This window comes from Tasmannia lanceolata, unplaced genomic scaffold, assembly GCF_043159265.1.
Source record: "Tasmannia lanceolata isolate RefF3 unplaced genomic scaffold, GAP_Taslan_0.1 ptg000023l, whole genome shotgun sequence".
NCBI lineage: Eukaryota > Viridiplantae > Streptophyta > Magnoliopsida > Canellales > Winteraceae > Tasmannia > Tasmannia lanceolata.
The window spans coordinates 27,178,204-27,203,033 of record NW_027518700.1 but is presented as its reverse complement, the minus strand read 5'-3'; the positions used below and the strand labels follow the sequence as shown (position 1 = coordinate 27,203,033).

The following is a 24,830-nucleotide window of genomic DNA, read 5'->3' as shown; positions in this document are numbered from 1 at the left end:
CGGAGTTAGGGTTTCGGTGAGGAGGATTTGGGGAAAAAAAACTCTCTCTCTCTAATTAGGCTTAGAAAAATCTTGATTTTTTTTGAAAAATGAGGGTTAGCAAGCTATTTATAGGCAAAACAGGGAGATTGATAACGGTACTACCATTTAATATCTGCACAAATGCGCTATTCCAACAGGCTAACTCACCCCCCCTACCGCTTGATAATTGCACCAACTTGCTCTGTCTTTTAGTGTAATTCCTTGGCGGAATTTTATGAGATTTTGCAAAGAAATTCCTGAGATTGTATGGTTTTCAAAAATGTGGTCATGGGCACCTAGAGCCTTAGGTTGACCTGAATTTTCCCTCGAATATATGGAATTTTGAGGCGAAGCTTAGATAGTACTGCGCTCCTTATTTCGCTCGTCTTATTTGGTAATTTTGCTTGGATTCTAACGAAATTTTATAAGTACCTAGATGAAACCCTAAACTAGCCTAGGGTGAAGTTTGGGACCCTAATGAACTGATTTGGCAAGGTTTTGCACAAGATTGGATGGTTTAGGGTCCGATCAAAATGGGGTGTCTACACATGCTTACAGAATCAATTATCTCTCCAAGAGATAGTCAGTGGCCTTTGATAAAACCTATAAGGCAAGGCATGACAATATAGAATGGTTTTAGATATAATCATGTGAAAGCATAGCCATATGATCTTATCATGCAGAAAGATGTCTTTTCCTTCTAATGCACATGATAAGAGACACACTTCCTAGGCAATGAGATAAATAGGTCAAGCACTATCCTATGAAGGAGAGTTCTAGAGAGTTTTAAGACTCTAGAACAAGTTACTTCTCATTGGAAATGATGAAACCATATGAGTACATCCAAGATAAGTATAAGGCCTAAGAAGATATGGCACTGAGGCACAGCCTAAGGGATTTTGTCAAAAAAGAGAGATGATCTCAAAATGTAAGCAAAAGACAAATCCCAACTACCACAAATATGAAGCAATAAAGCTCTATATGAGTGAACTCATTTACATGTAGTGTGATACCCATATCAACCAACATATGATAAGATGGATAGGACAGATATTACATATATAGCTCGCCCTTTGTTAGAGACTCATACAAGGTATGAATCCTAAGGGTTGTCCTTTACAAAAGCACCAAGAGATTTTGAGGTGAATGATTTACAATCAACCCTTGGGCTACTAATACATGATTGCTAGCAGTAATCAAATAATACCAAAAGAAATAATAGCCCAGCAGACCATGCTCCCTTAACTAGGCACATATGGCTAATCATGGTTAAGATGTTGGCTAGAAGCTAAAGATATTAGATGTTTTAATTAAAGAGATGAGTGTACACTCTCCAACTTACAAGGTAAGAGGACTAAGAGTACCAATTGAGTGATTTTTTTTTTAACTTTAGGTTTACCATCCTTACCATGTAGCTAATGCCTTACAAAGGGATAACCCTATAGATTATATAGATAAGTTATTTTGGCTCAAATCTATAGGACTCTGACAAGAAAAATAGACTATGGAGACCTATGTCTGAGAGAGACATCGATGGCTCATGCAAGTGAGAGTACATCACTTATGGGTAAACATGAGCAAGATATGATATTTTAAGCCTCCATGGATAGTCTACAAAATTTGGACTCAAGTGGCCTGACTCATAGGATTCATGGTCCAAACAACTATGCTTACATCCACAAACCACCATATAAAAGTAGGGCATTTAAGCACAAAGTGCAAAAGCCCATGAAAAATCAAAATGTGTGGGATACAAGTGTTCCCATCACAATGTGTTACATGAGAACCACTACAATGAGTAGCTGCCCAATAATGATACTAGATTCCTAAGACATTTTCAATTTTACTCAACTGAGTTTCATAAATTTAATCTAGACACATTTTCACTTCTCTACAAAGAAAATATTCATTTAGAACAGTAGAGAATAATCCGAGGATTTCAAGAGAATATCAAGTGATAAGCACCTTGGACACATGCATTCCAAAATGAACTACTACGACTAGATAGTTTTATCTTAGTCATGAGAGGATATTCATTTTGAGCCTTATTGGAACACATCAATTTTAAGTCATCAAGATTTCTTATGCATTTAATGATAATTATTAAGCACATAAGAATGAGTTTAAATGACAACTAGGTGCATAGTAATAAACATACTTACTTACCTAGAGCATAAGAGATGTCTAAGAAAGGATTTGAGTGGATTTCCTTAGACATGGCTTTTAACACTCAATCTTGCTAGAAATGATATTCTACCTAAGTTGAATATACCAAGATCCTTCATTGATTTTTCCTGATTGTCCAAATGCTTTATGTGGATGATGTTGAGCCTCTCCTTGGTGGTACCTCTAAGGCATGATTGATCCTTTGTATGCTCTAGCTCCTTTGTCCTTTGTTAGGTTCATCTTCAAGCATAGGCTATCTGTGTGTGTGCTAGCATGAATTGACCTGTGAATTACCTGTCCATAGCACAACACTCAAGGCAAACAATTAGTCCATAAATGACTAATCAATTTGCATTTGTTAATCATCAAAACAAGGTGATTGAGTGAACCCATGGGGAACCCTTGGGCTAAAATCTCCCATTTTTTTATGATGACAAACTAAATTGATTAGAGAGGTGGCAGGATCCTCTTATGAGGATTAGATAAGCAAAATGAGTGCGACTACTCCCCCTCAAAATATGCATAAGTTATATTTAACAAATTATTGTACAAGAATGCATATGATTATGGATCTAATCAATTACACAAATTCTCCCCCTTTTAGCATCGGCAAAAAGGGAAGGATTAAGCATTTAAGCACAATACATAAAGCATCAAAGATATACAATGAGAATATGATGCTCCCCCTAACTTCTTATCATGATTTACTAATTAAAATCATAGTATATATGGCATGATAAGAGCATAACAACATAGGAAACGAATAAACTAATACAAATCAAGCCTGTGTTAGAAAAACAAAGAGACATTCTAATTTTAGCACAAACTTTTAGGGTATATCTTAGTATATGTATAAATCCAATATAAATCTACCCTATGATCCATAATAGAATAATAGATTAGCAAGTTAAAGCTTATATTCAACTTATCATAAAAGAAATTTAGCAAGTTTTAGACTTAGCATGATAAGCCCCCATTTTTTTATTATTATGAATTCCTTATAGAATCTTATCATGAGGTGATGTGTAGTTATAGACTCATTATGATAAGCAAGAATATAGATTTTTCAAGTTAAAAATATTCTCTTAAATTGTCATGCATAGAAATGAACATTTGATCCTAATATGGCTAACTATTAGGATATATGGCATGACAGTGAGCTCTATCATGGATATATGGATAGCCAAGTGGAAATACGCATGATAAGTACTCAAATTCATAGAGATTAAGATTAGTAAGAATAATTTTCTCCTATGAATGTATATCTAGAAAGATATGTAATTTTTTAGCATAATTAGTGGAAAAATGTTTGAATGGATAGTGTAAGCATCTTACAATGATCCATATAAACATAAAGATAGCAACAATTAGCTCTCCCCCTTAGTATTTGTCATTGGCCTTAGATAAACTTAAGATTTAAGGCATGACATGACATAATAATCCAAAGATATGACAATAGAATACTTGGCCACCAAAACTTATTCTTGGAATAGATGATATCATATTAGACCATCCAAGATAAGTCAAAAAGTCTAGAAGAATATGTCACTAAGACGTAGGCTATGGGCTTTTTATCTTAAACTCTAAAACATACATAAAAGCACAAGACAAGCCCGAACAACCCATATGGAGCAATCATGCTTCAAATGAGTGTACTTATCATATGCATAATGATATACACATTTAAAATCATATGATAAGTCATTTAGGACAAAATCTTATCCTATTAAGCTTCTCCTTTGAAAAAGGATCATGAAATGCATGAATCCAAAGGGATGTCCTAACATAAACTCCAAGGAATTTTTTGAAAATATTTTTCAAAGGATAACTTATTAAACTCTACCCTTGGGCTACAATGACACTTTACTCTCTAAGTGTCAGTTTATCATGATTAGTGTGATAGCCATAGTCTAGCTCCACATGATAAATAAGCATAGCACAAAAGATTTGTAATTTTTTGGCTCATGCTCCCCCTAAATGTGATATTATATTTTCAAATTCAAGCTTTACTTCCCTAAATATGTAACATACATAACTAGCTAGGGAGATCACATATAAATGTATATATATTCATGTTTGAGATGTTGGCACAAGGCCACATGATTAAGTATTTTAATTAAGGTGAATGCACCGTCTCCCTCTTAGAAACTAAGAAGGCTAAGGGTACCAATTGAGTGACTTTTAAGATAAAAGTTTAACATCGCATACGTGTAGATATTATCAAACAAGGGGTGATAACTATAGAATATGTATAAACCAATTTTAGTTCAATTCTATAGGACTAAGACATAGTGAGAATGGTTAATAAAGTACCATGTCTTAGAGAGACATCTATGATTCATGAAGGTGAGAGTGTACCTCATGAGAAAGATATGATCCATATCAAGGCCTTCATGGATAGTCAATCATGTTTGGACAAGGTGACATGACAAATGAAGTACAAAGTCCAAACATCTACTTCCTACATCCACATACCACATATGTAAAGATAAGGCATTAAGCACATAGTGCATAAGCCCATTGAAAACTAAAATTTATGGGACACATGTGTTCTCATCACAATGTATTGTGTGCAATCACTATATGAGTTTCAATTTTACCCAAGTGAGTAAATGCCCAAATATGATTCTAGATTCCTATGATAATTTCATTTTAAGTCATACATTGAATCTAGGCGTATATTCAACTTCCCTACATATTATAGCCTTTTGTGTTTCTAGGGAAGGATCCAAGGATTTTAGAGTATATATATATATATATATATATATATATATATATCACATGATAAAATCCACCTTGGATACATACATTCCAATATGAACTTTCATGAGGCCAGCCGTTGTTGTTGTACTTATCAATCACAGATACAACGATGGGTTGCATGCTCGCTCAGCAAGATCCAGAAACTAAAAAGGAGAAGCCTGTTTTCTACATCAGCAAGAAGATGCTAGAGTACGAATTAAAGTACACAGTTTTGGAGAAGACATGTCTAGCATTAGTTTGGGCTACCCAGAGGCTTAGACATTATCTGCTGTCAAACAAGGTTCTTTTGCTATCACGGATGGATCCGTTAAAGAACTTGTTTGAGAAACCTGCCCTTAGAGGAAGGACTGCAAGGTGGTTGTTGTTATTGTCTAAGTTTGATATCACCTATGTCACTCAGAAATTGGTAAAGGGACGGGTTATTGCTGAGCAGTTGGCTAATGCTCCTGTAGAAGAAAATGCATTCTTGAAGGCAGATTTTCCCGACGAAGAGATAATGGATATGGAAGAAGAAAGTCTGAGTACTAGGTGGCTTATGTACTTTGATGGAGCTGTCAATAATCAAGGACAGGGAGTAGGAGTTGTGCTTGTATCCCCTCGAAAGGAGTATATTCCTATCTCTATCAAGTTGCAGTTTGAGTGCACCAACAACATGGCAGAGTATGAAGCTTCTATTGCCGGACTCGAAGAAGCCTTGGCTTTGCAGATTCAAGACATCGATGTGTTTGGGAACTCCATTCTGATCATTTGCCAGATTAATGGAGAATGGAAAACTCGAGAAGATAAATTGATCCCTTATAATGCGTATTTGGAAGCTCTGGTCCAGAAATTCATGAGCGTCACATTTACTCACTTGTCAAGGACCAGAAATTATTTTGCTGATGCTTTGGATACTCTGGCCTCGATGTTAGATATTTCTGCTACAATGGAAGTTCAACCGCTAACCGTCCGACTACAGTGGGCCCCTGCGCATGTGAATGTTATAGAAATTTCAGCCAGATATCCAGATGGGAAACCTTGGTACACAGATATCAGAAACCTCATTTCGGGCAAGGGACATCCTCCAGAAGCCTCAAGAAAAGAAAGGAAGACTCTTCAGAAGTTAGCTGCTAATTTCATCATTTGCGGTGAAGAGCTGTACAGAAGGTCATTTGATGGCATACAACTCCTTTGTGTTGATGAAGATAAAGCTGCAGAACTCATTGAGCAGACTCATGAAGGTGTTTGTGGACCTCATATGAATGGAAAAATATTATCTAGAAAGATTTTGAGACTTGGGTTCTATTAGCCTTCTATCGAAGCTGATTGCTTTGCTTTCGGGAAGAAGTGCCACAAATGCCAAGTTTACGCTAATCTTATTTATGTTCCTCCTTCAGAATTGCACTCTTTGACTTTGCCATGGCCGTTTTCAGTATGGGGAATAGACATAATCGGGAAGATTTACCCAAAGTTCTCGAGCGGGCATGAGTACAGCCTGGTAGCTATTGATTATTTCACGAAGTGGATAGAGGCTGCATCTTATGCTTCCATCACTTCGAACACAATTGCGAAGTTCATCCGTACCAATATAATTTGCAGATACAGAGTACCTCACGAGATGATTTCAGATAATGGGTCGCATTTCAAAAAGGAGGTTTTACACCTGTGTGAAGAGTTTAAAATCAAGCACCATAAGTCATCTCCTTACAGACCTCAAACAAATGGGGCTGTAGAGGCAGCGAATAAAAATATTAAAGTCATTATCAGTAAAATGACTGAGACGTATAAGGACTGGTCGAACAAACTTCCTTATGCCTTATGGGCTTATAGGACATCAATCAGGTCTTCAACAGGTGTGACTCCGTATTCTTTGGTGTACGGAATGGAAGCAGTCTTACCAATTGAATTGAGAATCCCGTCTTTGAGGGTGATGATGGAGGCTAATCGGCCAGAGTGAGAATGGGCGAAGGCCAGACATGATGAGCTGCAGATGATAGATGAGAAGAGCTGAGAGCCTTGTATCATATCCAGGGATATCAGAGACGGATTGAGAGAGCTTTCAACAAGAAAGTTCGTGTCCAAGATTTGAAGCCTGGAGATCTTGTATTGAAGTCCTACAGGGCACCGGTATTTGACCCAAGAGGAAAGTTCAGGCCAAACTGGTCTGGTCCTTACATTGTTTATGAAGTCCTGCCTGGAAAAGCCGTAAGACTCCTCAATGAAAATGAAGAAAAATTAAATGAACCTACAAAGCTGGATCAGTTAAAGAAATATTATGCTTAAATACACCAGAAGGCCATCCTTGGTCAATTTGAGATTTCAAGCCAACAACCTAAATATTTTTGAACCATTTGCAAACCCTTTGGGCCTAAAAAGAAAGAGAACCTTGTTTTCTTTGATACCCATAAACTAGAGGCATTTTTATTTTTAATTCTTTATTTTGAACTACGTTATGACTTGATCCCTTTTTAAGAGTACGTAAGCAATTATGACCTGATCCCTGAAAAAGCCGTAAGACTCCTCTAAGAGTGGTGGACTTTTAACCATTTTAAAACATTTATCAGACTAAGAAGCAGATTTCAGTCTATCTTGGTATTTGAGTCAGGAGTCCGTCAATGTCCTCGATTGTTGTTTTGATCTTTTGTCGAGCCGAGGTCAATTTTAAGAGTCCTATTTAGTTAGTATTCCTCCCAAAGCTGGGGTGATAAAAACTCAAAACCCAGAGAAGCAGAGAATTTGTGGCTCCTGTGAACAAATGCAGAGCAGAGTTCAGAGGTTGATAGGCTTTTAGCCCAACATTAGCAGATGGCAGTGATGAAGCAAGATTTTGAGCAGAACCATGTTCTTGTACTTTTGAAAAGCTTTATAAGCCTAAGTGTTCATAAAAAAAAAACTTTGTAACCCCAAGTGTGCATTAATGAAAGCCTTTGGCTTGTTTTTCTTGTGTTGCTCTCCAATGAATTTTGTTATGGAAGTAATCATACTAGGGGCATCTTTTATGACTTGAGTCATAAAAGATGTCAAATACACAATGACATTTGAAATGGACATTCTCCTCAAATAGAGACTAGAGAAGTTTGAACACATTCTTTTAGTTTAAGCTCCCCTGTCGAGTTGTTCTCTTTTAGATTAAAGTTTTCAAAAATCTTATTCCCGGCGGAGTCTAAAACTCACTTCTGCCATCTTCAAAATTTCGTAGAGTGCTTCACCTCTTTTGAAAAAGAGTTACAACCCGAAAAATGTTGTTACAATTACTTGAGTCCGGTTTTGGTAAAGATCATGCATTCTCATTATTCTCTTTGGAAAATGATTCTTCAATCAGTGAAATTGATATGAGTCAATCATTTTGTGTTGTTCTTATTAAAGGAAGAAGTTGCTAGATTCCATGATTCGTGGCCTAGCCTTTCCTTTTGCCCAAAAAAAAAAAGTCTTTTGATTGATTACTATACCTATTTGTTTTTTACTCTTTGAGTATTTGGTTAGTGTTGCTTTGGTAAAGTAAAAGGGGAGCCCCTTTGAGTGTTACAGACTCTTCTGGTGGTTGAGTCTCTTTCAGTGTTTGGTTTGAGACTCTCTGAGTGTTGCGGAGTCTTTGAGTATCCACATTGTGTCCCTACCTAACAGGTTAGGAGTCCGGCATATCTGCGAGGGGATTTGTATGGATCCGTGTTGTATGATGGGCATACAAATATGGATTTATATGGAACCATGTTACACCACGGGCATATAAATCTGGGTTTGTGTGAGGCAATTTAGCAGTTCCTTTGTTGATTTGAGACTCTTTTAGTAGTTGAGACCCTGTGAGTGTTACAGACTCTTCGGGTAGTTGAGGCTCTTTGCGTGTTATGGTTTATTTGTGTGCTTGAGACTCTTTGAGTAGTTGAGACCCTGTGAGTATTACAGACTCTTCTGGTAGTTGAGGCTCTTTGAGTGTTATGGTTTATGTGTGTGTTTGAGACTTTCTGAGTGTTGCAGACTCTTTGAGTGATTGATTTGAAACTCTCTCTGAGTGTTACAGACTCTTTGAGTGATTGATTTGAGACTCTCTGAGTGTTAAAGACTCTTTGAGTGATTGATTTGAGACTCTCTGAGTGTTACAGACTCTTTGAGTATTTTATTTGAGACTCTCTGAGTGTTACAGACACTTTGAGTGATTATTTTGGACTCTCCGAGTGTTACAGACTCTTTGAGTGTTTGTTTTGGACTCTCTGAGTGTTACAGACTCTTTGAATGATTATTTTGGACTCTCTGAGTGTTGCAGACTCTTTGAGTGATTGTTTTGGACTCTCTGAGTGTTGCAGACTCTTTGAGTGATTATTTTGGACTCTTTGAGTGTTTGATTTGACTCTCTGAGTGTTACAGACTCTTTGAGTGTTTGGTTCGAGACTCTCTGAGTGTTACAGACTCTTTGAGTGATTGATTTATATTTGCGTGAATAATGGTTTACATTCTCTGAGTAATTTCATTGTGTTCGTTTTCATAAAACTTTGTTTTAAAGATAAAAGCATATGTTTGTGTTTTGTGTTTGCTTACTTTAATAGAGTCCTTGCGTATTGGTTTATATAGCTAAGTCGTGAGTATTAGAGAGAGGCTATCTCATTGAGATGTCATGATTGCCGAGTTAAGGGTCAGTGCGAGGTTATCTCCCTTTTGCTTAAAGTCTTTGAGTCTCGAAGTGTTATTTTGTTGTCTTACCTTTGTGAGTACTATTTTAGGACCCAAAATCTGAAAATTTGCTTTGCTTTCAGGTCAGACAAAATGTGTTGTCTGTTCAGTTTTGACATTCGCGCGTTACACACGCTTTGCCAAAGAGGGGCATCTGTAGACACCCCATTTTGACCAACCCTAATAGCGCCGTTAGGATAGAAACCCTATCAAACTAGTGTTTTAATGTCCCCAATTTGTTCTTAGACTAGGTTAGGGTCTCATTTAAGACCCCGTAAAATTTCATCCGAATCCGTCATGATTTGCCTGGTAAATGGATGAATTTTGTAGTGTAGTGTAGTGTAGGATTAAGGGTGGCGATTTAGCCAAAAAATGAGGTGCGCTTGAACCTGGAAAGCTAATTCAGATTTACTGCAGTGGGCTGTCTGGGAGGATATGCAGGCGTGCAGATTAATGTGTATCATAATTAGGGGGTACATTATCCGAGAGCAGGGCACTTTGGTAAATAGGGAAGATTCTTTTCTTCCTTTTCAAGTCTCAATTAGGCTTAATCATGAGTTAATAAGATTTAAGGCTAGGATTAGTTAGGAGAGAATACTAGGAAGCTTTCTTGAAAGCTTCTTAGGTGGTTAGGATTTCTTTGATCTTAACCCTTGAACAAAAGTTGATTTGAAGGGTTAAGATCAAAAGAGGAGAAGATATTTTCTTAAAAATTTTCCCTTTTTGCTATTACTTGGACACCCCCTGCCAGTATAAAAGGTAATAATAAATGCACCAGAGGGGGTGTCCTTGGAATAAGAGGGGTCGAATATATCATTTCTCGTGGGTTAAAAACCCAATCAGCTAGGGTTTTTGGGGAGAGCCTCATTTTTGCAAGGAAAACAGAGGGAAGGGAAGAGAGACTTGCAGAGAGAGAGAAGGAGAGGGAGTTGCCATCTCCACCAATATCTCCGACCAAAAACCCTATTCACCACCCTTCTCCATCATCAATTTCCGACAATATTGGCTAGCTCCATCCACCCCAATTCCTAAGCCTACAAACCCACTTTGCCGATCACCGACCAAACCCACATCCACCACCATTGATTCCGGCAAGAATCTTGCCGGAATCTGACCATAATCATCTCTACCCCTCCCATTTTCATCAACAACACCATCTCACCATCAAAGCTTTTTCTCATTTCCCGAAACCCACCTCCAGATTGCCGGAATCCGACCGAGAACCCTCTTTACCACCCTTCTCCATCCTCAAACCCAAAACCAACCTATCTTCCTTAGCTTCTTCACAGCCACCATCAAACCCCTTCTTCATAATCAGTTTTCAGCCATCCCCAAACCCTCTTCTTATTTTTCCATAAATCCCACTTCAACCCTTTTGTCTCCCTTGCAACTACATCATCTTCCCCAAACTGTTTTTTTCTTTCCACCTTCGTCCGTCATCACTGGAATCCGGCCACACCTTGTCCACTTCCCACCGACCATCTCCATCCACATCTTCCTCTCAAGCACCACCATAACCACCATCTCTTCTTTCTCTATTTCTTCAATTCCCCTAACCCATTTTATTTTCTTCTCTGGTGACTTTTACCTTCTCCGGCCGAATTTTTCTAGCAAATCTCTAGCGAAACTTCTTGTTGTTCTGTTTTTCATGTTATTCCCATATAGAACCTTGCTGATTTGTTTTCTCCTCTTGATCTTTTCCAACTTGAAACCATAGATCCGAGCTATAGAAACCCAAACTTTGTGTTAGTTATCTGACAAATTTTTCACCTCCGCCTGATCTTTCATCCTTTCAAGACTTCAAATCCTAAATTTCTTGCCTTAAACCATAAATCAGGAAGTGAGGTAGGTGTAGTTGATCGAAACATTAAGAGAAGAAGAAGAAGGATAGATCAAAATTTTGAGAGCTATTACTCTATTTGCTCATCTGATATTGCAAGCATCACTGGCGTATTTTTTTTGCGAATCAAAGCCTTGTGGAGCTTCAGAAGGAAGAAGGATATAATCCAAGGTAAGCCTCTTACTCTGTGTTATTTTTATTTTTTTTTTAATTTTTAAGGTATACGATTGGTGATCTCTGTTGATATTTAATTTTATTTAAAAAAAAAAGAGGAAAGAAGTTGTCAACCGAATTCCAGATTTTGTAATGTCATGATTGAGGAGTTATTCCTTGGAATGTGCAGATTATAGATCTGTTCTAAAAGTTACATTTCATAGTTTTCTAAAATTCAAAAGTTCATCTACTCTATAAGTCACTGATTAAAAAGGTGTTATTGACCGGCTATATGGATTTATTGTTGTGTTCTATTTCATAGGTTATATTGAATTTTAGTTTGAAATATATTGTTTCAAAATTTCAGTCATATATAGAGTCAGTTCAGTTGATCATCTTTGAGTGCATTGTGGAGTATGTTTCTTAGTTTATGTGTATGAATGTGGCTGTGAGTGTGTGAGTGTATATGTGTGTGAATGTAAGAGTGTGTGTGTTTGTGCAAGTGGATCTATGGCTGTGAATATGTATGTGTTTGTGTAAGTGTGTGCATGCCTATGTGTATGTGTGTGTGTATGTGTGAGTGTCATTATTTTCAAATAGGGAGACACCGTTTCATTAGATAAATGTTATTAAAAAAATAATTTGTTAAGCTCTTTATGTTCTAATAATGATTGTATCTTGACTATTGTACATATTTGTCATTATACAGATTTTCTGTTTTGAAAATTTTGTTGTGAGTTTTGAAACCAGTTGGCATGATTACCTGTTCGATGTATCAATGATAATAGTCTTGTGATTGCTAAATGCTTTGGAAGTATTTTTATAAGCTAGTAGACTTAATGTATTTTTTTATTTTATTTTTTTGGAGTTGCATTATACTGGTTTTGAAAAGTCAAAAATGGAATGAAAGATTCTATCAGCAAAGTTTTTCATGTGCTCTGTGTGTTCTTCATGGTATTTTAGTCAAAATAAAAAAGAGAGATAAGAAAAGAAGAAGAGAGAATTGTTTTGGTCATGACAAATTTAACATCGGCATTATTTCGGATTAGTTGTAATGTTAAATAAGATATTTACATATTTTTTATTCATTTCATACAAAGATTTATATATGAGCAGACATCAGTACACTGCTGTGGTTACCTTTTGTATCATATTAGGTAGCAACATCTGGTTGAGTTATTCTTTCAATGTTGTGCTGAGTTTTTTTTTTTTTTTATAGGGCACAGTTCAGTTATGATAAGAAATGCTGTATAAATATTAGTCCTCCTAGAATCCTCGTTTTGGCCTTTATATAGCATAAAAGAAAAAGGGGGTCAACCTGCTTGTTTAATTGTACTTGCCCTTGTTCGAAATTCGTTTGGGTCTTTCTTTCCATTGCTAAAATCATATTCTAGCTTATATGGAGTTCAAAATAGGATCACGGCAAGCTCTCCATTCAGGTATACAATTTGTCAGATAATGTGTTTCTTGGGAAATTTGATATTAACTCCACTCAATTGTGATGATTGCACTCTCACCTTGTCCTTTCTTTTCAATCAGTTTTTGAAAACAGAAACAATGTTTTAGCAGCCCTTATGCCTTTGTTATATTAGCAGCCCTCACACATAGTTGATATTGGCAGCCCTCATGATGTTAGCAACCCTCATATGTCTATAATCTAGGCTTAATGCTGACCTTTTTTTGCATACAGAGGAGACTAATAGCCCTGACTATTTGCTTATATTGATGCAGCCATTTATATAGGGTAAGAAAGGATTAAACCAATGCTTCTTTTCTTTAGATAAACTTAGTTGGTAATAATAATCTAAAGTGTTTGAGTGGCTCATTCCAGTTCTAGGCCACATTCCTGTTCCCTGTACAAAGGAAGTTGAAGATTATTGATGGTTATTGATGTTTGAATTTTATAGTTGAAGATCATTTTCATATTATTGTACACTCATTAGTTTAAATAGATGTTTTCTATATATGCATGTCTTGTTTACAATAAGTATTTTGCCAACTGTGTAATTATGTTAACCATAGTTCTTGTTGGACGGTAGAATTAATGCCATGTTGACTTTGGATAGGACATTATTAGCACACTTACATTCTTATAATAATAGGTTCCATTTGAGGATGATTTCATTCACCATTGTTAAGGTAGGATGCTATGTGTGGTACCCTGATCCCGCGAGAGGGGTGTGGGGCGCGAGCCGCCGCTCTCTCTCTCTTGGTCTCTCGTATCCACGCGATTGGCGTGTGCATTTTATTATTGATTTGAATTAATCTTTCCTGTGAACTTGGGATCACTAAGGCAATCCGAATTCCACACGAAAGAGACTGACAGAGTCGCCACCTAGATGTGGGATCTAGGACCCATAATTAACCAGAAATCTAGACTCGCTACCTGGTTACGAGAATGGAAGGTATGGGGAGTTATCCACCACATGCACCATTCTTGCCCGATAATCGGTCTTCGATTCCAAAAGCTAACTCTTTTAAATTTATTTTAAATGGCTCATTCAACTCTATGTTAATGTGCGAACTAAGTGACATGCATCCTATGATCTAATTTCAATGTGAATCCTAAATGTGTATCTTGATTTATTAATTTGTCTGGATTCAATCTAAGTGAAAGTTCTCCTAAAATTCTAATTTCATGGAAAGTCCTAAGTGATTTGATTAAGCATTTACAAGAAAATTAATATACAAAACACCACAATTTGTTTGTGGTGCCGACTCGCGGGTGGTATGCCATCAGACATCCAAGCTGCCTACGTACCCAAGCCTTACTGGGATCAGAGTCGACGTAGTTCGGTGCATTTAAGCTAAGCTACATATGCCTAACTCAACCAGGACACCGATCTAGACGGGATTGACTGTTTCAACAGTTTTAAGAGAAGTTATTTAATTCAAGTTGAGGATTTTATTATCTTAGGATTTCATCGAAGATGCTATATGATCCTATCTAAATGCAAGTTGTCCCTTAGACTAATGCAGGTTAGCCTACATCCTAGTTTACTAGGCTTGTCCTAGGGAAAAACTGGATGACTAGTGTAACTTGACCTATGGCACGGTTGCTATACATAGCAAGCGTCCGTGATGAGGCTGGACTCCTAACTCTAGGACTCCCTAAAACTTAGGACACAACACGACACGACACCATTGTTCCTAAATTGGGCTCTAAGGGTTCTTACGACGGAAACCATAATCCAATGGTTCCGAGAGACACGAGATGAATCGAGATGATGAATAGTGTGAGGGAATGGGAAAGATAGAGAAAGGTGCGACTGAACTTGGGAGTGCCAAATTGCCTACGTACCCCATGATGGGGATCAAGCCACACGTAGTTCCACTGGCGAGGTTACTTGGATTTTGGAAAACAGAATTGGTATTTGTATCTGGAATCGGGTTTGCATTTGAGCATTGGACTTGAGATTCAGAAACATTGATCTAGCAATGGGATTTTGGAATTGGGAATTTGCATCAAAGAATTGAGCATATAGGAATCATCAAGGGTTTGAATTTTCGGAATTCAAAGTGGGCGGGCTTATGAGATTCGGCCAAATGGATTCAGACATGCGACTCGGATTGTGTTGGGATATTACTTGGTTGGATTGGGTTAATGGTTAGGGTCAAGTGAGTCGGGTCTAAGTTAGGAGCAAACCCGAGACTAGCCATGGTCTAACTAGGAGGAAGCAGGGTACAAACCAGGGTGCGGACCAGGGTGCACCAGGGTGCGAACCAGCAGGGAACCAGGGTGCGAACCAGCAGGGGAACCAGGGTGCAACCAGCAGGGAACCTGGGTGCAACCAGCAGCGAACCTGGGTGCGAACCAGCAGGGAACCAGGGTGCGAACCAGCAGGGGAACCAGGGTGCAACCAGGAGGGAACCTGGGTGCAACCAGCAGCGAACCTGGGTGCAACCAGGGTCTAACCAGAGTGCGAACCAGCAGGGAACCAGGGTGCGAACCAATAGGGAACCAGGGTGCAACCAGCAGGGAACCAGGGTGCAACCAGCAGGGAACCAGGGTGCAACCAGCATCGAACCTGGGTGCAACCAGCAGCGAACCTGGGTGCAACCAGGGTCTAACCAGAGGCTAACCAGGGGGAAAACAAACCCTACATGCTTCCTAACATGGTTTTTCTTTTAAAGTAAAAGATATGCATGAAAACAGACCCTACATAGAATTGAAATAAATGCCTACCTCTTTGGAAACCCACTTTGTGTTTGATTTTTCTTTGATGTTAATTCCTTGAAGATGATTCCTTGCTTGATAATGACTGCTTTTGATATATATCACCCAACGTATAAAATCACCCGATCCGGCAAGGATGGCCGAACCCTTGAAGAGATGAGGGAGAGGGATGAATTTTCTAAGAGAGGGGTTCTTTTTTCTTCTTTTTCTTGGATGGTGGGATGAGAGGGTATTTATAGGAGAATGGGATAGGAGGTTAGGTGAGGTTAGGTGAGGTTAGGTAAGGTTAGGTGGTTAGGTGAGGTTAGGTGAGGTTAGGTGAGGTTTGGATGGTTAGGATGAGAGGAGAGGTTAGGTGAGGTTAGGTGAGGTTTGGATGGTTAGGATGAGAGGAGAGGTTAGGTGGTTTTGGATGGTTAGACCCAGGTCAAGATCTGCCATTGATCTAACGATTTACGGAAATCGGGTCTCGGAATGGAATCAGGGTTCGGGCTATGAAGTGACCCTATCTTATTTTGTCCCGATTGATGATCCGTAAAGTCAGATCAAGATATTAATGACCTAAAACATATATTTGGTTAAAGTAAAGCAAAATGTGGGTGTCTACAGATGCCCCTCTTTGGTAGAGACGACGTAGTCATCGAATACCAAAGTTAAAATGACAGAACCATTTTGCGTAACTTTAATCGACAAAGGAACCCCCTAAACACAATGCAACCTAATATAATGCAAGACCTTAGATGAAATCCTAGAATTGGAATGCAATAAAACAAACCCGCTGCGGTGCCGCTGGCAACGAGAGAAATGGGATACCATTTTCAAATGGATTTTCGGAGGGAAAGGAATATCGCTTTTGAACAGCTTCAGAGGAAATGAGACGTCATTTTCAAATGGTCTCAGAGAGAATAATGGATGACTTTTGAAAGATTCTTAATGAAAATGCAGCATCATTTTTGAATGGGCTTGGGCAAGATAAAATACCGTATTTATACGGATTCCAAGGAAATGAGACATCATAGTTGTATGATGTTCAAAGGGTATAAGAGATCATTGTTGTATGGACTTGAAGAGAATGAAATACCGTATTTGTACGGATTCCAAGGAAATGAGACATCATAGTTGTATGATGTTCAAAGGGGATAAGAGACCATAGTTGTATGGACTCGAAGAGAATGAAATACCGTATTTGTACGGATTCCAAGGAAATGAGACATCATAGTTGTATGATGTTCAAAGGGTATAAGAGACCATAGTTGTATGGACTCGAAGAGAATGAAATACCGTATTTGTACGGATTCCAAGGAAATGAGACATCATAGTTGTATGATGTTCAAAGGGTATAAGAGACCATAGTTGTATGGACTCGAAGAGAATGAAATACCGTATTTGTAAGGATTCCAAGGAAATGAGACATCATAGTTGTATGATGTTCAAAGGGGATAAGAGATCAAAGTTGTATGGACTCGAAGAGAATGAAATACCGTATTTGTACGGATTCCAAGGAAATGAGACATCATAGTTGTATGATGTTCAAAGAGGATAAGAGACCATAGTTGTATGGACTTGAAGAGAATGAAATACCGTATTTGTACGGATTCCAAGGAAATGAGACATCATAGTTGTATGATGTTCAAAGGGGATAAGAGACCATAGTTGTATGGACTCGAAGAGAATGAAATACCGTATTTGTACGGATTCCAAGGAAATGAGACATCATAGTTGTATGATGTTCAAAGGGTATAAGAGACCATAGTTGTATGGACTCGAAGAGAATGAAATACCGTATTTGTAAGGATTCCAAGGAAATGAGACATCATAGTTGTATGATGTTCAAAGGGGATAAGAGACCATAGTTGTATGGACTCGAAGAGAATGAAATACCGTATTTGTACGGATTCCAAGGAAATGAGACATCATAGATGTATGATGTTCAAAGAGGATAAGAGACCATAGTTGTATGGACTCGAAGAAAAGAGGCACCGTTCACAAACGGGCTCAAGGAGAAGACAAGACCATTCACAAATGGACTCGAGAAATGAGGCACCATTCACAAACGGGCTCAAGGAGGACGATACCATTCACAAATGGATTCGAGAAAAGAGGCGCCATTCACAAAGGGGCTCAAGGATAAGACAAGACCATTCACAAATGGACTCGAGAAATGAGGCACCATTCACAAACGGGCTCAAGGAGAAGACGAGACCATTCACAAATGGATTCGAGAAATGAGGCACCGTTCACAAACGGGCTCAAGGAGAAGACAAGACCATTCACAAATGGACTCGAGAAATGAGGCACCGTTCACAAACGGGCTCAAAGAGGACACGAGACCATTCACAAATGGACTCAGAAAATGAGGCACCGTTCACAAACGGGCTCAAGGAGAAGATGAGACCATTCACAAATGGACTCAGAGAATGAGACACCGTTCACAAACGGGTTCAAGGAGAAGACGAGACCATTCACAAATGGACTTGAGAAATGAGGCCCCGTTCACAAACGGGCTCGAAGAATTTAGAGATTTTTTATGAACTTGAATTTGACGTAGGATTGGATTTTTTTTATTTTTTTTTTTTAATTAAGGATTTGGATTTGATAAATTTTTTTATTTTTGGAAAATGAGGTACCGTCCGCAAACGGGCTCAAGGAGAAGATGAGACCATTCACAAATGGCCTCGAGAACAGAGGCACCGTTCACAAACGGGCTCAAAGAGGACATTAGAGCATTCACAAATGGACTCAGAGAATGAGAAACCTGTTCACAAACGGGTTCAAGGAGAAGACGAGACCATTCACAAATGGACTCGAGAAATGAGGCACCTTTCACAAAAGGGCTCAAAGAGGACATGAGATTTTTCATGAACTTGAATTTGACGTAAGATTGGATTTGTTTGAATCGGGGATTGGATTTGATGAATTTTGGATTTTTTTTTTTTTTTTTTTTTTTGAACTCAATGAAATCGGGGACATTATAGATCGTGCCCAGTAAAGATATTGGAAACCAAGACTTTGACGAATGATGAGACGACCAACCTTATGAACGAAGAACCATTAGTAACAAGAATGGATTAGGAACACTTTTATGAAACTTCAACAAGATTTTTCTCAATGAGACTGTTGGTCTTGTCTTCTGGGGATTTTGATAACTGAAACCTTGAACAAGATACTTGAAATTGGTAATTTAGAACAACGGCTCTCTAACATGGAAAAGCGGGATCTGTTTTTTGACAGGTGCTTAGATGAACATTTCTTGACCAGGATAGTATTTAACTAACCGGAAGGAAATTCTGAATTTTAATGGTTCATCTTTCTGAGAAATTGGCTCAACCACCATTGCATCTGGGGCTCTTCCAAGCTTAAGGTGCCTTCCTGGGGTATGATCTTTTTACGGAAGCTGGGCTTTCTGATGTTTCTACTTCTGAACTCTTCTGAGTTGATCTTCTTTGAAATGTAGCTGTTTGACTAGATTCTCGAACCCTTTCAGGTATAATTGCAGGGAGCTGCCTAGGCCGGGCCTCCTTCACCAAGACAGTTACATCATTTGGACATAGGAACGACGATTGACTCTTTCTAAAGAGAAAACTTAGATGAAAGGCACTACTCAAAGGATTGAGCAGCCCTGAAGGAGTGAACTTAGAATAACAAAGATTGACTGACTATACTGACAAACACAGTGATGCTTCTGACTTAGTTAACGTTTTATTTGGTAAATCTATCATTTCAAGGAATTTTTTTTTTTTTTTTTTTTTTTGAAATCGTAAACACTGGACTTCTTCCTCGAAACAGTAATGCCTCAAGAATTTAATTACGACCCCTAAGATTGCTTAGCTTCAATGCCCCCAGTTTTGAGGATATCACTTGAATTTGCTTGAACTTCAGTTGATCTTCAGTCTTGATACCGGCTGTTGCCTTCTTATACTGATTCTCTTACCGTGACCAAGTCACCTCTTCAGGGTTTTTAACTTGGCGGACCGCGCTAGCCTTAACTTTTGCCTGAACCACCTTTCTAGGTTTTCGATCCAGCAGGCTATCCCCTTAGCTTTTGCCTAAGCCGCCCTTTCGGGTTTTCAACTTAGCAGGGGAATGATCTTAAATTTTGCCTAGACCGCCCTTTCAGGTTTTCAGTCTAGCAGATCTTCAAACTCCGTTATTTTTCTTATTCATCATCATTTCATTTTTTTATTCTATCTCAGGACCTAGCTCATTAGTTCTGAACACCAGAAGGACTTTTATAGGTAGGATAGGGCTTTTCAAAGAATGGCTTAAGGCTCAACAAAGATTTCGACCGAACCTGTGAACATGTCGCCTACATATCCCAAGGTAGGAATCAGGTCGTGTGTAGTTCAGGGCGAATGCCCCTAGTTTGAAGATAAATTGTTTGATTTTTTTTTCCTTTTTTCTTTTCTTTCTGGAACAATTAACTTCTCTTCTTTTGGAACTTGTCCCTCTCTTTTTTTTTTGAAAGGATTGAATTTCTTTTCCTTTTTGAATCGACCGAACTCGGTTCAACCGAGTTGCCTACGTACCCCAGTATAGGGATCAGGTCTCGCGTAGTTCGGGGCGGATGCCCCTAGTTTGATGGGTTTTCAAGAAAATTTGATTCAGGCTCGAAGGGTTTGCAAACCGGTATTCTTTTGACGTTGGGTTCTGATTTTGGGATTTATTCGGCCAAAGGAGGCCTTCCGATGTTCAAATTGGGAATCGATCTAGGTTACTAGGGTCCCTCTGGTACTGATTATTTATTTATTTTTTCTTTTCTTTTTTTTCACAGAATTTGACGGCATTTCCAGGTAAGAGATAATGGATCTTCTTCTTCCAAGATTCTAATACGTGCTTTTGATTTTCATAGAGTGAAACTTGTTCTTTGACATCCTCCATCTATGGATTCGTACTCTCGATATCTGATGATCACTTTTCATTGTTTGCTCTTGAACTTTTCATCTTGAATTTGTTGGCTTTATGTTATGAATTTGAGAACCAAGGTCATTGATTGGAAATATGAAAGTTGTTTCCACTCTATGCCCCTTGTATAGCATATATCTTCTCACTTTCTTCATTTTCTTTGAGCTTTCCATCTATGTCTTGCCCCTGGTATCGGTTGTAGCTTTTCTAGACAATCTTCTTATTCTTGAAATAATTTTATCAATTCTTCACACTCTTTAGAGGGTAATGTATTTTCAATCGGCATTCACTGAATCAAAGTTTCAGTGCCAGTGTTTACCACTTCAATTTCATCTTTGAAAAGCTGGGATTGGCGCTCCTCCTCTTGTTCAAGTAATTGTTGTGACTCAAGTGGAATTTCGCCAATTTTGTCCTCATTTGAGGAGGGAGTCTTACTTTAAGATCAGAAGCACACTTAAGAAACAGACACCAGTGAACTTTTGGAACTGAAATTTTATTTAAAGAAAAGCCTATTACATCTGACGACTTATCCTGAACATTCTCAGGATTCACAACTCTAAATAAAAAGAGAAGCAGAAGATAACTTGCCTGGACTAGGCATTGACCTTGAACTGTAAGACCGGACTCAACAATTGTACTGACCATGATGACTGATTCACATAGGGGAATGCCCCTAGTTCGAGGATTATGAGAGTAAACTCCGAAGGACTTAGCAAAATAATCTTGAAAAAGGTAGCCCCTAGAGGAGGAAGAGACCAAGGATACAAGCAAGATTGGATCATCTGGACCAGGCATGATTAGATCGTGAGATTGCATAATCGAAAGATTGTGAGATTCTGCTCCTGCCAGTTAGGGGATGGCATGAAGATACGATCGAATCGTATGACAGAAGAATGAAAGACGCACGATCAAGAGATTAGATGAGATAGCATAAGATTGCTTTCAACGGATAGATCATGAATGACTAATCCTATGAGATCTTTGGAAATGATGGGATTTATATCCTAACCCCAAAGGGAAAGTTTTTAATCTTGCACATTTTAACAGTGTGACCTGAAGGCATCAACCCTAATCCTAATCAAGCGGAGTGGAGATAGGATCTCAACTCATGACTTTGTTTGTGTACCTAGGACCGATCGTAGCCATTGGAAGATGGACTACGGTCTAATCTAGACACAAATGGGTAGGATATCCTAAACTAGGCTCACACATGTGATGCACATGTGTTCGTATACTACATGCATGTGTGGGTTAATCTAGGGGTAAGGCCAAGAGTTCCCTTAGCGTGAATCCATGTTCGATATACTGTACCAGTGTCCGGCGTATCAGTACGTGAACAATAGATCCGTTTACGCACCATAAAGGTACTAGGCTAAGGGTGGAATGCTTCTCTAGCACAGAGGCACCAGGTGATGAAATCCCAGTCAACCATGCTAGATAACACTCCGGGTTCCTAAAATAGGACGTGTGTGAATGTGAGATGCAAGGGTTTAGATGCAAGTGATGTAAGTGTGTGCAATAAGTTCGCGCAATCTATGATGCCTTCAGGTTTTGTTAAATTAAGTTCGAGTAAAATGTGATGAGAGAAAATAAAACAAGACAAACTAATCTAACAAGTATAGAGTTTTTATGAGCCATTTAAAATTAAATTCAAATGAATTATCTTTTGAAGTTTTAATGAAGTTAGGTGATCCCCAGCAGAGTCGCCAAACTGTGGTACCCTGATCCCGCGAGAGGGGTGTGGGGCGCGAGCCGCCGCTCTCTCTCTCTTGGTCTCTCGTATCCACGCGATTGGCGTGTGCATTTTATTATTGATTTGAATTAATCTTTCCTGTGAACTTGGGATCACTAAGGCAATCCGAATTCCACACGAAAGAGACTGACAGAGTCGCCACCTAGATGTGGGATCTAGGACCCATAATTAACCAGAAATCTAGACTCGCTACCTGGTTACGAGAATGGAAGGTATGGGGAGTTATCCACCACATGCACCATTCTTGCCCGATAATCGGTCTTCGATTCCAAAAGCTAACTCTTTTAAATTTATTTTAAATGGCTCATTCAACTCTATGTTAATGTGCGAACTAAGTGACATGCATCCTATGATCTAATTTCAATGTGAATCCTAAATGTGTATCTTGATTTATTAATTTGTCTGGATTCAATCTAAGTGAAAGTTCTCCTAAAATTCTAATTTCATGGAAAGTCCTAAGTGATTTGATTAAGCATTTACAAGAAAATTAATATACAAAACACCACAATTTGTTTGTGGTGCCGACTCGCGGGTGGTATGCCATCAGACATCCAAGCTGCCTACGTACCCAAGCCTTACTGGGATCAGAGTCGACGTAGTTCGGTGCATTTAAGCTAAGCTACATATGCCTAACTCAACCAGGACACCGATCTAGACGGGATTGACTGTTTCAACAGTTTTAAGAGAAGTTATTTAATTCAAGTTGAGGATTTTATTATCTTAGGATTTCATCGAAGATGCTATATGATCCTATCTAAATGCAAGTTGTCCCTTAGACTAATGCAGGTTAGCCTACATCCTAGTTTACTAGGCTTGTCCTAGGGAAAAACTGGATGACTAGTGTAACTTGACCTATGGCACGGTTGCTATACATAGCAAGCGTCCGTGATGAGGCTGGACTCCTAACTCTAGGACTCCCTAAAACTTAGGACACAACACGACACGACACCATTGTTCCTAAATTGGGCTCTAAGGGTTCTTACGACGGAAACCATAATCCAATGGTTCCGAGAGACACGAGATGAATCGAGATGATGAATAGTGTGAGGGAATGGGAAAGATAGAGAAAGGTGCGACTGAACTTGGGAGTGCCAAATTGCCTACGTACCCCATGATGGGGATCAAGCCACACGTAGTTCCACTGGCGAGGTTACTTGGATTTTGGAAAACAGAATTGGTATTTGTATCTGGAATCGGGTTTGCATTTGAGCATTGGACTTGAGATTCAGAAACATTGATCTAGCAATGGGATTTTGGAATTGGGAATTTGCATCAAAGAATTGAGCATATAGGAATCATCAAGGGTTTGAATTTTCGGAATTCAAAGTGGGCGGGCTTATGAGATTCGGCCAAATGGATTCAGACATGCGACTCGGATTGTGTTGGGATATTACTTGGTTGGATTGGGTTAATGGTTAGGGTCAAGTGAGTCGGGTCTAAGTTAGGAGCAAACCCGAGACTAGCCATGGTCTAACTAGGAGGAAGCAGGGTACAAACCAGGGTGCGGACCAGGGTGCACCAGGGTGCGAACCAGCAGGGAACCAGGGTGCGAACCAGCAGGGGAACCAGGGTGCAACCAGCAGGGAACCTGGGTGCAACCAGCAGCGAACCTGGGTGCGAACCAGCAGGGAACCAGGGTGCGAACCAGCAGGGGAACCAGGGTGCAACCAGGAGGGAACCTGGGTGCAACCAGCAGCGAACCTGGGTGCAACCAGGGTCTAACCAGAGTGCGAACCAGCAGGGAACCAGGGTGCGAACCAATAGGGAACCAGGGTGCAACCAGCAGGGAACCTGGGTGCAACCAGCAGCGAACCTGGGTGCAACCAGGGTCTAACCAGAGTGCGAACCAGCAGGGAAAACAAACCCTACATGCTTCCTAACATGGTTTTTCTTTTAAAGTAAAAGATATGCATGAAAACAGACCCTACATAGAATTGAAATAAATGCCTACCTCTTTGGAAACCCACTTTGTGTTTGATTTTTCTTTGATGTTAATTCCTTGAAGATGATTCCTTGCTTGATAATGACTGCTTTTGATATATATCACCCAACGTATAAAATCACCCGATCCGGCAAGGATGGCCGAACCCTTGAAGAGATGAGGGAGAGGGATGAATTTTCTAAGAGAGGGGTTCTTTTTTCTTCTTTTTCTTGGATGGTGGGATGAGAGGGTATTTATAGGAGAATGGGATAGGAGGTTAGGTGAGGTTAGGTGAGGTTAGGTAAGGTTAGGTGGTTAGGTGAGGTTAGGTGAGGTTAGGTGAGGTTTGGATGGTTAGGATGAGAGGAGAGGTTAGGTGAGGTTAGGTGAGGTTTGGATGGTTAGGATGAGAGGAGAGGTTAGGTGGTTTTGGATGGTTAGACCCAGGTCAAGATCTGCCATTGATCTAACGATTTACGGAAATCGGGTC

At 39.1% G+C, this 24,830-nt stretch overlaps 1 long non-coding RNA gene across 1 annotated transcript; it reads right to left on the bottom strand.

Annotated features, from left to right (window-relative positions):
* Positions 1-18,319: 18,319 nt before the first annotated feature.
* Positions 18,320-24,830, bottom strand: LOC143856811 (uncharacterized). The gene is made up of 2 exons (XR_013238371.1): positions 24,371-24,830; positions 18,320-21,448 (listed from the first exon to the last, which is right to left on the bottom strand). It is a non-coding gene; the product is annotated as an uncharacterized LOC143856811 (long non-coding RNA).